General features: G+C 50.0%; 1 protein-coding gene across 1 annotated transcript in view; it reads right to left on the reverse strand.

Moving 5' to 3' along the window:
* Nucleotides 1–17,526, reverse strand: part of POLRMT (RNA polymerase mitochondrial) — a 116,150-nt gene that overhangs the window by 86,848 nt on the left and 11,776 nt on the right. The gene's annotated exons all lie outside the window — the stretch shown is intronic.

Consider the following 17,526-nt stretch of genomic DNA (forward strand, 5'->3'; position numbering starts at 1 on the left):
ACAGAAGAAACATGTAAAGGTGCGTATCCACTAGCAGATAGTGTACAACATTGTAATTGTACAGTCGTTCCCCATCTCCTGCAGTGCCTACACAGAACGATATGTTGTTCAGTGCAGGCACCCTCCCTCATCCCTGAACATGGTCTATCTGTTGTTATCGGCAGATTGACCAGCATGTTCGGGCGATGATTGATGTCGGAAACGACCAGCGGGAGCGCGCATCACTGGTCGTTTCCAACATTTTCATGCCCGATTTGTGCAAGATTAATGAGCGATTAAACGATATTGTTATCGTTCACTTGCTCATTTTCGGCAGGTGGATACCCTGAACATGTGACATGTTAATAATCCCACTACATATTTTTCCGCCCAACTACATTAATTATCATGTATGAGAGGTTAGCAACTTAGTAACAAGCTGAATATAGGTTTATTTTGGAGAAGTCTAGCAACTTTATTTAGACGGAAGATCAGGATAATTACCTCCATTTGCTTTTCAAGGATAGAATGAGGAACAGACACTGGATGCAAAAATAGGATTTTTTCACTCACCGATAAATCTGTTTCTTTGAAGCCACAGGAGACACTGGAGCTTAGTACTGTGGGTATAGACGGAGTGTAGAGAGGAGCCGGCACTTCAAGTGTGACAGGCTCCTCCCCCTCTATGCCCCCCTCAACCCCAGTTAAGAACTGAGCCGAGAGAAGACGGAAAGAAGAACAGCTGTAGGAAAGGAGGAGGAACAGCGTATGGAAACAGGAACAGCAAGGACAGCCATGAACCTGACAGTCGCACCACAACCAACCAGAGAGCAGCGTAGGGTGCTCGTCCAGTGTCCCCTGTGGATTCGAAGAAACAGTTTATTTGGTGAGTACCAAAATAATGTTTTCCTCTACAGCCACAGGGGACACTGGAGCCTAGTACTGCGGGGACGACCCAAAGCTACCCTTCTGGGTGGGGGAGCGCTGCGACACTTGAAGAACAGCACAGCCAAAATGAGAGTCCGAATCCGACCCTATAAAAACGAATGATAGTGTGAGGCCAATGACAAAGTGGCCGCCCGGCAGAGCTCCGATATAGAGACCTCTCTGGACACTGCCCAGGAGGGACCAACTGAGTGCGTAGAATGTGCTGAAATGGAAATGGGCGGTGTCTGAGTAGCAAACAAATAAGCCTGAAGAATAGTCAAACTAATGCATTGCGCTAAAGTCTGCTTAGAAGCAGGCCACACACGATTGGCCACGCCATATAGGACGAATAAGGAGTCAGACTTCCGCAGAGAAGCCGTCCGATCCACATAAATACGCAAGGCGCAAACCACATCCAGGAACTTAAAAGATGGCTGGTCCCCAGACAGTACTGGAACCACAATAGGCTGATTAATATGGAAGGGGAAACCACCTTTGGCAAAAAAGTACGGAGAACCGCACGATCCTCATGGAAAACAAGGTAAGGAGAACGACGAGAGAGCACCCAACTCAGAAACCCTCCTTGCAGAAGCCAAAGCCAACAAAAGAACCATCTTCCAGGAAAGGTACCTCACATCAAAAGTCTCTAAAGGGATCAAAAACTGAAGATTGGAGAAAAGCGTACCAGATTGAGATCCCAAGGAGCTGTTGGGGGTACAAAAGGAGGTTGAATCTGAAGAACTCCTTGCATAAAAAGTCTGAACTTCCGGAAGTAAAGCTAACTTACGGTGGAAAAAGATAGAAAGGGCCGAGACCTGTAGCTTTAAAGATCCCAAACGGAGATCCGCATTCAAACCTGACTGCAAAAAACTCAAGAGCCGACCCAACCGAAAGGATGAGGTAGAAACCCTCCCGTCGTTCTCACCACGCCACATAAGACTTCAAGATCCGATAATAGTGAGCTCAAGTAACTGGTTTCTTGGCTCGAAGCATGGTTGGAATAACAGTCCTAGGAAGTCCTTACGTCTTAGCAGCGCGGTTTCAACAGCCACACCATCAATCCTAGACGTCGTAAGTCTGAATAATGAAAAAGACCCTGCTGGAGGAGGTCGGGACGCAGCATAAGAACCCAGGGATCGTCTGCTAGATGTAACCGCAGATCTGAGAAGCAAGCCTTGCGAGGCCAGTTGGGAGCTATGAGAATGCAATCGACCCTCTCTCTGTTGATGCGTTTGAGCACTGGAGACAGTAGGGGAAAAGGAGGAAACAGGTAACAAGCTGGAAATTCCATGGAGCTGTTAGCGCATCCACTGCCACTGGATCCGGGGTGCGGGAGCAATAAAGGGGAAGTTGATGGTTGAGTCTGGACGCCATGAGATCTATCTGGGGTTCTCCCCAGCGCTGTACCAACTGTTGGAAAAGGAATCGGAATGTAATGCCGGCAGCAAAACTTTAGCCGCTGGATCAAACACCGACAGCGGCTGCCCAGCGGGTCGAAATCCCAACACCTGGAGGTAAGAACCCTAAACTTCTCCTCCCGCCTCCAACCCTCCCTTAGTCGTGCCTAACCCTAACTTCCCCCCATGGGTGCCTAAACCTAACCTCCCCTCCTAGTGCCTAACCCTGACCCCCCCGCGTCCCATGGTGCCTAACCCTGACCTCACCCCCTTCCCCTAGCCTAACCCTAACCTTCCCCAGGGGGGTCCCTAAACCTAACCCCATCCCCGGGCTAAGTGAATACTTACCCGGGAGGGTGATCGGTCCGGCGTCATAACTACATCCCGTTGGAAAACCTGTGGATGAAGAGCCCATTCCCCCGGATGCAAGTCCTGGCGGTAATCCGCTTCCATGTTGTCCACTCCTGGAATGAACACTGCTGACAGAGCTGTCGCATGTCTTTCTGCCCAACGAAGAATGCAAGAGACCTGTCGATTGTTGTATGCCACTGGAGTCGCGTTGTCTGACTAGACCTTGATGGCCAGCCCTGCTAGAAGAGTGAATGACTCTCTGAAGGCGTTGTAAACTGCCCGGAGCTCCAGAATGTTTATCGGAAGAAGAGCCTCCTGTCGAGATCAACGGCCCTGGTAATGATGATCCAGTACCAACGCACCCCAGCCCCAAACACTGGCATATGTTGTCAATAGGACCCAGTCCCAAATCCTGAAACGCTTCCCCGCCAAGAGATGGCTGGTTTGTAGCCACCATAGAAGGGAAATACGCATTTCTGGAGACAGACGGACTACACTGTGCATGTGAAGATGAGAAACTGACCACTGGGAAAGGAGATCCAGCTGAAAGATTCGGGAGTGAAAACGACCGAACTCCAAGACCTCGAAAACTGCCACCATCTTTTCGAGCAACCGAATACAAAGATGCAAGGATACCCACAAAGGATGGAGAACGAAACGGGCCAACTCCTTGATTGCCACAGGTTTGTCTCGTGAAAGAAAAGCCTTCTGTACTGACGGGTCTAAAATCATTCCCAGAAACTGGAGATGTTGGGAAGGAACTAACTGGAACTTTGGAAAATTGATAATGCAACCATGTTGTAACAACAGGTTGTAAGTGATTAAGATATCCTGAAGGAGCTTCTCTGAAGAAGGAGCCTTGAGGAGAAGATGGTCCAAGTATGATACTATCATCACGCCCTGAAGACGAAGTAGAGCAACCATGACCGCCATTACCTTTGCGAAGACTCTGGGAGCCGAAGACAGTCCGAATGGGAGAGCCTGAAACTGAAAGGGAGATTCCCGAATGGTGAACCAGAGAAAAGCCTGATGAGGTCTCCAAATGGGAGTGTGTAAATATGTGTCCTTGATATCTAATGATACCAGAAATTTCTTTGGCTCCAGACCTGCAATCACCGAATGCAGGGACTCCATCTTGAATTTGTAATAAACTAAGTGACGATTCAAAGAGTTTAGGTTCAGAATTGGTCTGACTTAGCCGTCCGGCTTGGGTATAACAAAAAGATGCTTATAGAATCCCTCCCCTCATTGTTGTGAAGAAACTGAATTCAGGACCACCGCTTCCAGAAGCCTCTCGACAGCCTGCTGTAACACCTCCACTTTTTCCGGAGATGAGGGCAGGCCTGTCGTGAAGAAACAAAGGGAGGAGGAAATGCGAAATATATGCGACAGCCCTGGAAAACCACATTCTGTACCCTACTGTTGAAGAAAGTCTGGGATCATCTGTCCTGAAAACAATAAAGCAGAGCTCCCACCATGGGGGCCCCCAGGTGAGCTGGCAGCCAGTTATGCCATAGGTTTATCAACAGGTTTGGGGTCCTGACAGCGAGAGGAGGCAACTGCACATCTTCTACCTCTTGTTCCTCTAGCAGCAGTCGAAGAACCTCTTCCTCGACCTTGACATCTAGTTGGGACTCGAAAGGAAGTTCCAGAATAAGACTTCCAAAAATCCGGAGGAAGTAGAAGAGGAAAACGGCAAAAAGGTGGACTTACCACCGGTGGCCTGAGAAATCCATTTATCCAATTTTGGACCGAAAAGCATATCCACGGAAAAGGGTAACACCTCAACCGCCTTCTTGGACTCAGAGTCCAACTGTCAAGAACGTAGCCAAAGTGTGCGGCGTGCAGCAATTGCCAAAGCTGAAATCCTAGAGCCAAGCAGGCCAATATTTCTAGAAGCCTGTCCTAAATATATGGGGGCCTCTCTAATGTGCTCTGTCAGGATAATAAGCTCAGACCTTGGTGTCCCCACACGTAGGGCTCTGACTAACTCCTCCGCCCACTGCTCCTTGGCCTTGTGGCCCAAGATCCTACTAAAGCAGGACACAGAAGAATTCCTGCAACTATAAAAATGGACTTTAAAAGTAGTCTCTAACTTACGGTCAGATGCTTCCTTCAAGGATATCGCCACTGGCACCGGAATGGTAGTTTTCTTAGAAAGTCGGGATACCGACGAATCTACTGACGGGGGAAACTCCCATCTAGCCCTGCTATCTGTAGGAAAGGGATAGGATGAGAGAAAATGCTTAGAGATCTGGTACTTCTTGCCTGGATTCTTCCAAGCAACCACCAGCTGGTCCTCTAGTTCCTGAGAAACGGGAAAAGTAAGGGATGTTTTCTGTGTAATGGCAAAAAGAAACAACTGAGTTGGAGACTCCTCGTCCGTTACCTTAAGCACAGCAAGAATGAGAGCATCTCACCCTTGAGGACCTACATCCAAATCCTGCAGATCCTCATCCGCAAGAAACTCGTCATCAGAGTCTTGTAGCAAATATCCTTACCTCCTCAACCTGAGAAGCACAGTCCTCCTCAGATTCGTCAGACTGTAAAAGAGCTGGTATAGCCGTCTTTCCAGGTTGCGGTGGAACCCCCCTACTCTGGGAGGAAGCCTCCATTACATGAGCCCAAGTTTCCATGGACCAGGTAAGGGACTGCACCCAAGCTAGTTCTGTCTGTAAATCCCGAGAGGATCCAGAACTAGAACTCTGAGTCCTAATGTTTCGCTCTCTCTGCGAGATTCTGCTAGTTCACCAGAGAGATCTGACATAACACCCGTTAGTGATGCAATCCAAGGAAGTGAGAGATCCTGTGCTGGGGCAGGACCAGCAGGGACAGGCCCACCCCCCATCACAAGCATCAAACAATAGGGACCCCTCCGCGTGAGCCTGAGTGAACTTGATGTTACACTTCTTACAGGCAAATAATTCTGTGAGGCCTCTGAAGCTGCTCCCCTGCCTGTCATGTTGCACACACAGGGCTAAATACAACCAAACAATTCACCCACAGACACACTGCGACACTGAAAAGAAAACACAAAGAACAGTTAAGCACAGCAAGAGAGAGGAGTGCCACACAACCCCTTACTCCCCAATAAATGCCTCCCCAAAATCACCCCCCAAACAGTACACTCACTGCCAGTAAGTGCCAAGTTGCTGGAAGGTAGACAATGGTGATCTGTAGAGCCTGCTGGGCCCAGGAATCAGCGGTGACTGCAGGCAGGAAGCGCTGACCTGGCGCTCTGCGTGGGAACTGAGTGCAAGAGAAATGGAGAAGTGGGCTTCCCCAGTTTAACCCGCCTCCTGTAACGAAGGGAAAGCTCCATCCCCTGACCTTCAGCCAGTAATGGCCGTCCGCTATACACAGCCTAAGCTGTGAAACCACCGCACCACCAGCCTTCCCCTGCGTGTTCGGGAAGGCTGGCCATATTCACCAGCCGGGCCGCCGGGATGCGGTTGTCAGGGGGGGACCCGGAACTAGCCGCAAGCAGCTACGGCGGGGGTCCCTGCAGCACCGATGTGCTGAGACCTGGGACCTGGAAGCACGCCTAAGCTGATGCCCAGGGAACAGACTCCCTCGAGGCACAAATCTTGGTGAGGGGGGCAAAGAGGGGAAGGGGCCTGTCACACTTATTAATTTCTTAAAGTACCGGCTCCTCTCTACAGCCATCGCCAAAAGTTTTGAGAATGACAAGTATTGGTTTACACAAAGTTTGCGGATTCAGTGTTTTTAGACCTTTTTGTCAGATGTTACTATGGTATACCGAAATAAAATGACAAGCGTTTCATAAATGTCAAAGGGTTTTATTGACAATTACATTAAGTTTATGCAAGGAGTCAATATTTGCAGTGTTGACCCTTTTTTCAAGACCTCTGCAATTCGCCCTGGCATGCTGTCAGTCAAGTTCTGGGCCACATACTGACTGATGGCCACCCATCAATGCTTGGAGTATGTCAGAATTTGTGGGTTTTTGTTTGTCCACCCGCCTCTTGAGGATTGACCACAAGTTCTCAATGGGATTAAGGTCCGGGGAGTTTCCTGGACATGGACCCAAAATTTCGATGTTGTGTTCCCTGAGCCACTTAGTTATCACTTTTGCCTTATGGCAAGGTGCTCAATCATGCTGGAAAAGGCATTGTTAGTCACCAAACTGTTCTTGGATGGTTGGAAGAAGTTGCTCTTGGAGGATGTTTTGGTACCATTCTCCATGGCTGTGTTCTTTGGCAAAATTGTGCGTGAGCCCACTCCCTTGGCTGAGAAGCAACCCCACACGAATGGTCTCAGGATGCTTTACTGTTGGCATGACACAGGACTGATGGTAACGCTCACTTTTCTTTCTCTGAAAGGGGATTCATCAGAGAAAATAACTTTCCCCCAGTCCTCAGCAGTCCAATCCCTGTACCTTTTGCAGAATATCAGTCTGTCCCTGATTTTTTCCTAGAGGGAAGTGGCTTCTTTGCTGCCCTTCTTGACACCAGGCCATTCTCCAAAGGTCTTTGCCTCACTGTGCATGAAGATGCATTCACACCTGTCTGCTGGCATTCCTGAGCAAGCTCTGCACTGGTGGTGCCCCGATCCCGCAGCTGAATCAACTTTAGGAGACGGTCATGACGCTTGCTGGACGTTCTTGGCCGCCCTTAAGCCTTCTTCACAACTATTGAACCTCTCTCCTAGAAGTTCTTGATGATCCGATAAATGTTTGATTTAGGTTTAATCTTACTAGCAGCAATATCCTTACCTGTGAAGCACTTTTGTGCAAAGTAATTATGACTGCACGTTTCCTTGCAGGTAACCATGGTTAACAGAGGAAGAACAATGATTTCAAGCTCCACCCTCCTTTTAAAGGTTCCAGTTTGCTATTCTAACTCAATCAGCATAACAGAGTGATCTCCAGCCTTGTCCTCGTCAAAACACTCTCACCTGTGTTAACGAGAGAATCACTGACATGTCGGCTGGTCCTTTTGTGGCAGGGCTGAAATGCAGTGGAAATGTTGTTTTGGGGGATTAAATTCATTGTCATGGCAAAGAGGGACTTTGCAATTAATTGCAATTCATCTGATCACTCTTCATGACATTCTGGAGTATATGCAAATTGCCATCATAAAAACTGAAGCAGCAGACTTTGTGAAAACCAATACTTGTGTCATTCTCAAAACATTTGGCCATGGCTGTACATCCCGTCAATACCCACAGTACTAAGCTCCAGTGTCCCTTGTGGCTGTAGAGGAAATGTAAGTCATAGGATCACAATTTTTAAAGTTTTTTCATCAGCTAAGACATTTTTACCTTTAAGTTTGCAGTGTAATTACTATACAACAAGGGAGTAAGGAGTTTTTGTTTTTCCCTGTTAATTGTTTAGTGTAAGACACATCAAATTCTGAATATACAGATCTAGAAAACAGTGATAAATCCCAGGGATACCATCACTTCTGAGGCTTAGAAGAGGAATATCTTTAGACAAGCAGACTACACATTATGAATGGAAGATGAATAGACTGCAGAGACCGGTTGCTATGGTTACTACCTGACAAATTGGCCTATTGTAAAGGACTACTTTTATCATATAACATTCTAATTATATGAATATTATTTTCATTGAGACTTTTTACTATTTACCAATTTTCCAAATATTCTCTGGACATGTAACATTTTTAGGGATTTACCCAATTGTTAGTTACCACTAAATTGTTAACCTCTTATACATGGTAACGAATGGAAAGTTTGGTTACAAAATCTTTATTATCAACCTATTTTTAATTTACCAATGATATTCTTGTTGAAATGTCAGACCTTGACTTGATATCAAAGCTCAAACTCAACAACCAGGTGTTGGAAAACAGAAACCCAGAAATAAAAGTATGGAAAATCTAGGCTGATGTGGTAGCAATTTTCTTGCTTGACATTCTGGCCTGAAAATGGGCCTAAGGCAGAAGTTCGCAAACACTGGGCCTGATTCAGCTCTGGAAATAGAGTAAGATATAGCACGAAACTGATCACCTTGGTAAAACCATGCTGCACTGCAGGTGGGGCAGACTTAAAATGTGCAGAGAGATTAATGCGAGCCATACACGGGGCGATTTGAAAACGTACAACACCTCGGTACGTTTTCCAATTCAGCCCGATGCATCGCATGCTGCTGTGAATGGTAAACGATGCATCTTACAAGATGCTTCGGTTACCTATTTAACAGCATGACGGATCGCAGATCTTATGGTTTCTCCATAAGATCTACGATGCCGGGGACGCGCATCGCCGTCGTAAAGCATGCCAAACCACACACACGATGTGCACGATTGATCGTTGCGATCGATCGAAATCGTGCACAGTCTAAAAAATCTTACAGTGTATGGGCTGCCTTAGATTTAGGAGGGTTGTGTCCAAACGGACATCTAAATTGCAGTGTACAAATAAAGCTGTGCAGTATGTGTTGGCTACATACAAAAAGTAGCCAGTATTTACCCTACATGTAAAATTAAATGTATGTATTTGCACCCTTTGCATTGCAAAATGGTTTGTCCTGGTTCACAGTTACTTGCTACATCTTACTCTATTCCCAAAGCTGAATCAGGCCCACTGTCCTCAAGACACCCTAAAGGCCCCCATACATCAGCAATTGATTGCAGCAATCGTGCAATTTACAATCGATTGTGTATAAAAATCTTTCCCTTTTTCAATCGATTGCAGAATTGCCACAATCGATTGAAAAAGGGAAAGATTTTTATACACAATGGTTTGCAAATTGCACGATTGCTGCAATCAATTGCCGATGTATGGGGGCCTTAACAGTCCAGGTTTTAAGTGTCCATAGTTGAGCACAGATGGTTAAATCAAAAGACTGAGGTACTAATTGATTCACCTGTGCCTAAGAATGGTTATCCTTAAAACCTGATAGGATGCCTTAAGGACAGAGTATGGGAACCTCTGGCCTAATGGGCCCCATACATATGCGACAAAGTGCCCTGATCCCACGATGCTGCAACCCGGATTCACAGGATCGCAGAAATCCAACATGTTGGATTTCGGCGTTTTGACGATCGCGATCAAAAAATGATCGCAATTGTCAAATCGTGGACATTTAATTTATGAAATGTCTGCGATCTGGCGACGGATCGCGGAACATCGATGGTGGGCGATCGGAAATTTCCGATCGTAGCCCTGCATCGCGGCGATCCGTCACAGATGTATGGGCACCTTAAGGTATTACTCATGGACAACAATGCCTGCAAACAGCTTGATATAATTATCATCTGTCCATAGCACATAAATGGTCAATGCTAAATTAAGTTTAACAGGGGTTGTTCTGATTAGGCACTGATCCATTGTGTTACAAAGAGTGCCAGCAATGATCAGGGTTACAGTAACAAAGCAGTGGTATGGCAATGCATCCTGTTCATGCTGCAGGAGATGTTTTAATGTATACTGTCTGAATAGATGCTTAAAGGCTAATCCAGTTCATTACAAGCACACACAAGTATATATGGGCCTTATTCAGACTTCTACGCAAACCTGCTGGTTTGCATGCAAGTCCGATGGTGGGAGGACTGCTCGCAGTGCTACCTATGCCGCAGCATGGATTGACATGCTGTGGCCATATGGGGATGGGGCAAAGACGCTGACAGTATTACAAATAGGAGTGTGTTGTCCCCGGATTGTAGGAGTGCAGAGGCCATGGTCTGCGCCTTCTGACGCAGATTTCTTGGCCCAGGCTGAGCAGGTTTGGCGGTCATTCTGAGTAAGCTTAGACAGGCTGTGACCAATGGTCGTGATGGTGATCAGATGCTGTGTCTTCAAATACAGCACTCGGATCTGTGATGCTGACAGAAGACGTATTTTGTCCTCAGACGCCTCCTGTGGCATTAGCATATTTTTGCAATACAGCTGTGTCCAAAGACGCAGCAGTGTTGCTCATAGCCTGAATCAGGCCCTATGTTACTGTAGCATAGGCTCGTATTCAATTAGTATCACAGATTTCGTCTTTTCACCTGTAGGAAACTTATCTCCGTATTCAACTCCAGCTAGGTTTCACGTACGCGGACAATGCAATGTATAGTGTTCACTCTAGCTCCGGCGGAAGGCAGGGCGGTGGAGCTAGAGAGGGCCTGAAAAATATGAGATATGGTAAGAACTTACCCTTGTTATCTCTATTTCTACGAAGTCCATAGGGTTCCACAGGATACCTTGGGGTATAGGTGTGACGTCAGTCGCAGGGCACCAAAGAGTTAAGCTTTCAGCCTCCCAGGATGCACTAGGTCCCCCTCCTATACCCCGCCCCCGGGCCAAGGCACCTCAGTTAGTTACCAAGCCATAGGCCGGAGGAGGAGAAGGAAGAGAGAGAACAAAGATCTGGACACATACAAGAATCACATTCTCACCAGAGGGAGACGGAAAACCGGTGACCAGAGCAAAGCCCATCTGCAGCACAGGTGCGACAGGGCGGGAGTCCTGTGGAACCCTATGGACTTCGTAGAAATAGAGATAACAAGGGTAAGTTCTTACCATATCTCATATTTTCTACTTCAGGGTCCATAGGGTATCCACAGGATACCTTGGGGATGTCCCAAAGCAGTATCCTTTAAGGGTGGGGACGCTCCTGTGCAGAAAGGAGAATCCGCCGCCCAAAGGAAGCATCCTGAGAGGCGAAGGTGTCAAACCTGTAATACCTCACGAAGGTATGGACAGAAGACCACGTAGCAGCCTTGCAGATCTGAACTGCCGAGGCATCACGTCGAGCTGCCCACGAAGGACCCACAGACCTAGTGGAATGAGCCTTCAGAGAAGGAGGGACCGGTAGGCCTTCATGAAGATAAGCTTCAGAAATAGCCATACGGATCCAGGCTGCCAAAGTTTGCTTTGAAGCAGGCCAACCCTTTTTACAGAAGCCATAGAGGACAACAAAGCGTCCGACTTCCTAAACAAAGAAGTGCGGTCCACATAAGTCCTTAAGGCCCGCACAACATCCAAAGAGGCCTCACCCACGGAAAGACCCGGTGAGTTAAAGGCCGGAACAACTATTTCCTCGTTAACCTGAAACTGGGAAACAACTTTGGGAAGAAACTCGGGCCGAGTGCGGAGCACTGCCCTGTTCCCATGAAAAACCAAGAAAGGGGGTCTACAAGAAAGAGCCCCTAACTCAGAAACACGTCTGGCTGAAGCAACGGCCAGAAGGAAAACAGTCTTAGCTGTTAGCCATTTAATATCCACTGAGCCCAGTGGTTCAAACGGCGGTCCTTGGAGAGCCCTCAGGACCACAGCCAAATCCCAAGGCGCCACAGGTGGAACAAAGGGCGGCTGAATACGGAGAACACCTTGCATAAAGGTGCGCACATCCGGGATTGTAGCAATCCTACGGTGAAACCAGACAGATAGGGCCGAAACCTGTACCTTCAAAGAAGCAAGGCGAAGCCCATGATCTAGTCCCGCTTGCAGGAAGGCGAGAATCCGAGACAGACGAAACTCCCGCGGTGCATAACCTCTCGGTCGACACCACTGGAAGAACGTATGCCACACGCGATGGTATATCCTCGCGGAAGACGGTTTCCAAGCTCGTAACTTGGTACGCACCACAGAGCTGGCAAACCCCCAGGACCTCAGCATGGCCGTCTCAACAGCCACGCCGCCAAAGACAGCCGAGTCAGGTCCGGGTGAAGACAAGGACCCTGAGACAGAAGGTCCGGTCGTAGCGGCAACCGCAGAGGACTGTCCACGGACAGACCCTGAAGGTCTGAGAACCAGTGCCGTCTGGGCCACGCGGGAGCTATCAACAGGAGCGTCCCTCCTTCCTGTTTGAATTTCCGGATTACCCGTGGAAGAAGGGAGACCGGAGGGAACAGGTATGCGAACCTGAACGTCCACCGGACGGACAGAGCATCCACCAGAGACGCCCCTTCGTCTCTTGTGCGAGACCCGTACACCGGCAACTTGTTGTTGTGCCGGGACGCCATGAGGTCGATTTCTGGAAGACCCCACCTGTCCACCAGCAGTTGAAAAACGTCCGGGTGCAGGGACCATTCCCCTGGATGAACGTCCTGGCGACTTAGAAAGTCCGCCTCCCAATTTAGCACTCCCGGGATGAAGACCGCTGATATGGCCGGAAGATTGCGCTCCGCCCAAACCAGGATCCGAGAGACCTCTACGAGAGCCGCCCGACTGCGAGTTCTCCTTGCCTGTTTATGTAGGCCACGGTGGTAGCATTGTCCGACTGGACCTGCACCGGGAGACCCTGGAGAAACCGCTGTGCCTGCAGGAGAGCATTGAAGACCGCACGGAGTTCCAAGATATTTATTGGAAGCTCCGCTTCTGTCGGTGTCCACCTGCCCTGGAACAAGTGTGGACCCGAAACTGCTCCCCAGCCCCGAAGACTGGCGTCCGTTGTCAACAGGACCCAATTTGGAACCCAGAACGGACGTCCCTTGTTGAGGTGGGTCGTCTTTAACCACCACGCAAGGGACAGGCGAACCTCCGGGGTGAGCACAATCGTCTGGAACTTCAGAGACTGAGGCAGCCCGTTCCACTTGGACAGGATCAGGTGCTGCAGAGGTCTAGAGTGAAACTGGGCGTATTCCACCATGTCAAACACCGACACCATGGAGCCCAGTAACCTCATCGCCGAGTGTAAGGACACCCGGCGGCTGTGCAGACAACTGCGCACCCTTGACTGTAAAGCAGAGATCTTGTCCTCCGTCACGAAGATCCTTTGCTGTCCCGAGTCCAATAAGGCTCCAAGATGCAGAATCCTCCGAGACGGGATTAGAGTGGACTTCTGCCAGTTGATTAGCCAGCCGTGCCGTTGCAGCAGTGCAATGGTCAGGTCCAAGTGGTGTAACAGGAGCTCTGGAGATCCTGCCACCAATAACAGGTCGTCCAAGTACGGCAACATGCGGACTCCTTGCAGCCGCAGAGAAGCCGCCATGACCGCCATAGCGTCCTGTATGTCCAACACCATGTAGTCCCCAGGTTCCAGCGCCAGAATGATGGACCGTAGGGTCTCCATCCGAAACTTCGGGACCCGCAAAGACTTGTTGAGTGCTTTGAGGTTGAGAATCGGACGATATGACCCATTGGGTTTCTGTACCAAAAATAGATTTGAATAGAAACCCTGGCCCCTCTGGGAGAATGGAACAGGCACTATAACTCCAGCCTGGAGCATAGTGTGCAATACCTTCCGCAGCTCCGTAGCCTTGTTCCGGTCTGATGGTAGACCCGTGGTGAAGAATCGAGCCGGGGGTCTGTGCCGGAAGGAGAGGGCGTACCCATGAGAGACCACCTCCAGAACCCAAGTGTCTGTCGTAGTGAACGACCAACACCGGGAGAACTGCAGCAGGCGGCCTCCCACCCTGGGATCCCCCAAGGGGAGACCCGGACCGTCGGGCCGCAGGCTTGTCATCTGGCTTGGGGGCCGGACGTCTGGTACTCCATGCCTGTTTCCGGGGCTTGACCGATTTCGTAGGGCCAGCCTGTCGAGGAAACGACTGTGGTTTGGGCCTGCCCTGGGCCCTAGATGACCGAAAGGACGATGGTCCAGAACCAGAAGGAGCAGCGGCCGACGGGAGACAAGCAGATTTGGCTGCCGCCAGCGTGGCCACAATCTTATCCAGATCCGGACCGAAGAGAACTTCTCCGGTAAACGGCAACGCTTCCAGACCTTTCTTGGATCTGCGCCCGCCTTCCAGGATCGCAGCCACAAGGTGCGACGAGCAGCTACCGCTGCTGAAGAAATTCTAGACACCAGAGTACTAATGTCTAGAGCCGCCTCGTTGATGTAGGTGGCCGAATCACGGAGATTGCCAATCAACTCCGCCTGTTCGGCCGGACAGTCGGATTCAAAAGAAGCCTCTAATGAATCCGCCCAGCGCTCCATCGCTCTGGCAACCCAGCAAATGGCCATAGCCGGCCGTACTGCCCCCCCTGCAAGGGAATAAGCGGACTTCAGGCAGATTTCTACCTTGCGGTCCGTAGCATCCTTAAGGGAGGACATGGATGGCATCGGCAATGTGGCACTACGGACAAGACGGGTCACGTGAGAATCCACCTGTGGAGGGGATTCACACTTAGCAAAATAATTATCCGCGAACGGATAAGCCACCGCCAGGCGTCTCTGCGGCTGGTATCTTTTGCCAGGCTGTTTCCACGCCTCCTCTAAATGGTCCACCAACTGACCCGAAAGAGGAAAGACTGTGGCATCGCCCTTCACATCTTTGAAAAAGGCATACTTAGATTTAGCCGCTGGGGGAACTTCGTCCTCAATCACCAAGGCTGTGCGGACCGCCCGAATAAGTCCAGGAATATATACTTTGGACTTAGCATCAGCGTCCTTAGTATGGAAAGGTTCCTGATCGTAAGGATCCAGAATCTCCCCATCATCAGACGTCCCTTCGTCATCCTCATAAGGAGCGGACAGAGACGCCACCGGCCTTTTATGAGGCCGCATCACAGACTCCCCTTGCAACACATCCGACAAGTGCTGTAAAGAACTCGTCAGGGAGTTAACCCACGCTGGCTCCTGAGAACCCGGGAGCGGGGAAATAGGGAGACTGTGGGGTACCACCAATTGTCGTGGGAACCCCTGCATGGGTGACGACACCACAGACTGCTGGGACAAACCCATCGGAGTAAACGCGGGCTGCGGAGCTAACTGGCCCACTAAAGCTGTTAACGCCTGAGCAAAACAAGCCCAGGGCGGCTCCTGTACCGGTGCTGTAACCGTAATAGGCCGCGCCATGGACAAACACTGCTGGCAAAGGCCCTCCGCGCTACCCTCCCCCTCCGCTAACGGTACTTTGCACGTGGTACACTGTAGCCGGAGGGGAAAATCACTTTCAGACATGATGGCACCACGTATGTGACCTCTCTCACCAATTAAGTATTAAATAGGCGAGAGACCACCCTGCAGCACCGCACCGCAAGGGCTTTAGCAGAAAGAACAGGGACAGTAATAAAGCTGACAGTTTAGAGAAGAATAGTTACAGGCAGCGCTAGCACAGTCACATACAATGCAGAGAAATAACAATTCCTGCACTAACAGCGCTGATCACTCAACTACACAGACACAGGGCCTGGTAGGACACAGCGCTGCATACACAGACCTGAGCCACAGCGGAGGAGAGGTATGCGGGGGGACCCAGACCATGATGCTTCCTTCCAGACTTCCAGCAGCGTTCACCATGCGTTGCAGAGAAGATGGCCGCCGAGGAGCAGAGAGAAGCTGGCCTGGGGGAGGAGCGCTGACACAGGACCAGTTTGCACAGAGCAGAGAGGGCTGTGTGCAGCGGGGGAGGCGCCGGCTGTGAGACAGGGAAGGCGCGCTCCCCTGGCATGCATTTAACCCCTGGGACGCCGCAGCGCTACCGCTCTGCTGCGGTCCGCTGTCCCAGGGGGTAGTGGAAGCGCAGGTTGGTCGCCTGGCTCCACGCTGCAGCCAGTCCCCAGGGAGCCCCCTGCCTGGGGACTTAGGACCATGTGATCAGCGGGGACCCACCGCGGGACCCCGCTGCTTACCTCTGTCCCCCTTGAATCCGGCCATGGTCCGGAGCATCTGGGGTCACCGCTAGCTGTGACCCCAGACGCCCACCAGCATCCCCGGATCAGTACCGGCGTTCTGGTACCGGCGGGGTGTAGGGAAGACAGCATGGACGTCAGGACTGACTGTCCATGCTGTTCATCCAGATGTGCAGCCACAGCTGCATGAAGAAAAAGCTTCAGGGGCTCTTCTAGCCCCCACTCCAACAGGTGCACCCGACTCCGGCCGGGCACCAAACTAAACTGAGGTGCCTTGGCCCGGGGGCGGGGTATAGGAGGGGGACCTAGTGCATCCTGGGAGGCTGAAAGCTTAACTCTTTGGTGCCCTGCGACTGACGTCACACCTATACCCCAAGGTATCCTGTGGATACCCTATGGACCCTGAAGTAGAAAGGGGGCGCGGCCACTGAAAAGGGTGCGTGTCTATAAGACGCGCCCCCTTTTTGTCACTCTTGGGGGTGTGCCCGGCACTTACGGACATGCCGGGCAGCCCCCAAGCGCTGCAGACAGGGAGAATAGATGCGGGTGCATGCGCCCGGCGTCTATTCTCCGGCGGTGACCGGGTCACCGCACATTTCTCCACCCGCGGGACACTGCGATAAGCGTGTGAAGACGGCATCCGCAGGCTGTGAGGGCAGGGCGCTTTTTGCCCTCCTTCTGGAGGGCAGGGTGCTTTTTGCCCTCCAGAAGGGCAGGGTGCCGCATCCCGCTAAAACAGCCTAGAGGGAACGCTAAATGTAATAGGTGAAAAAGATTCGCCTCTGAATAGCAGGAGTAAAGAAGTGCAACATTTTTATTTTGGGGTGCAAAGGTGGGGAAACCACTCAGAAACCTTGGGATAGCCCCCCAAAGGACAACTGCGTAAAAAAAAATCCATGAAAAAAACTTACCCCAAAAAAGTACTTTCACTTTGGGTGCGAAAAAGCACAAAGTGGGGGAACAACTTTGAAAACTAGCAAAATAAGGTTCTGGGGGTGCTCTAAGAAGGGGTCAAGTGTTTTTGGGATTGCGTATGACGGAGGAATTTAACTTTTTTTTAAAACTTCACTTTACAGACTTTAAAATATGCAAGCACACATTTTCAGGTACCCCAAATTTTACAAAACTACTTATTTTCTCAAAAAAACCCTGCTTTATGCCATTCTTCACCACTTGTGCAAAGACGCTAATTAGAGGCTATTGTACCAACTTAAGTACCCCAAACATTTTTATTAGGGCTATTCGGGCACTACTACATTGATCCCCAATGTTTCTGCATCTTTTTGGGGGGATTCAGGCTGATTTCCTCGATTCTGACACCACTTTCTGACCTGTTCCGACTTAGTTTGTCGACATTTTCGCGTCTCTTGGAATGGAATAG

The sequence above is a fragment of the Taudactylus pleione genome, unplaced genomic scaffold, assembly GCF_031769625.1.
Source record: "Taudactylus pleione unplaced genomic scaffold, aTauple2 ptg000044l, whole genome shotgun sequence".
Classification (NCBI taxonomy): Eukaryota; Metazoa; Chordata; class Amphibia; order Anura; family Myobatrachidae; genus Taudactylus; species Taudactylus pleione.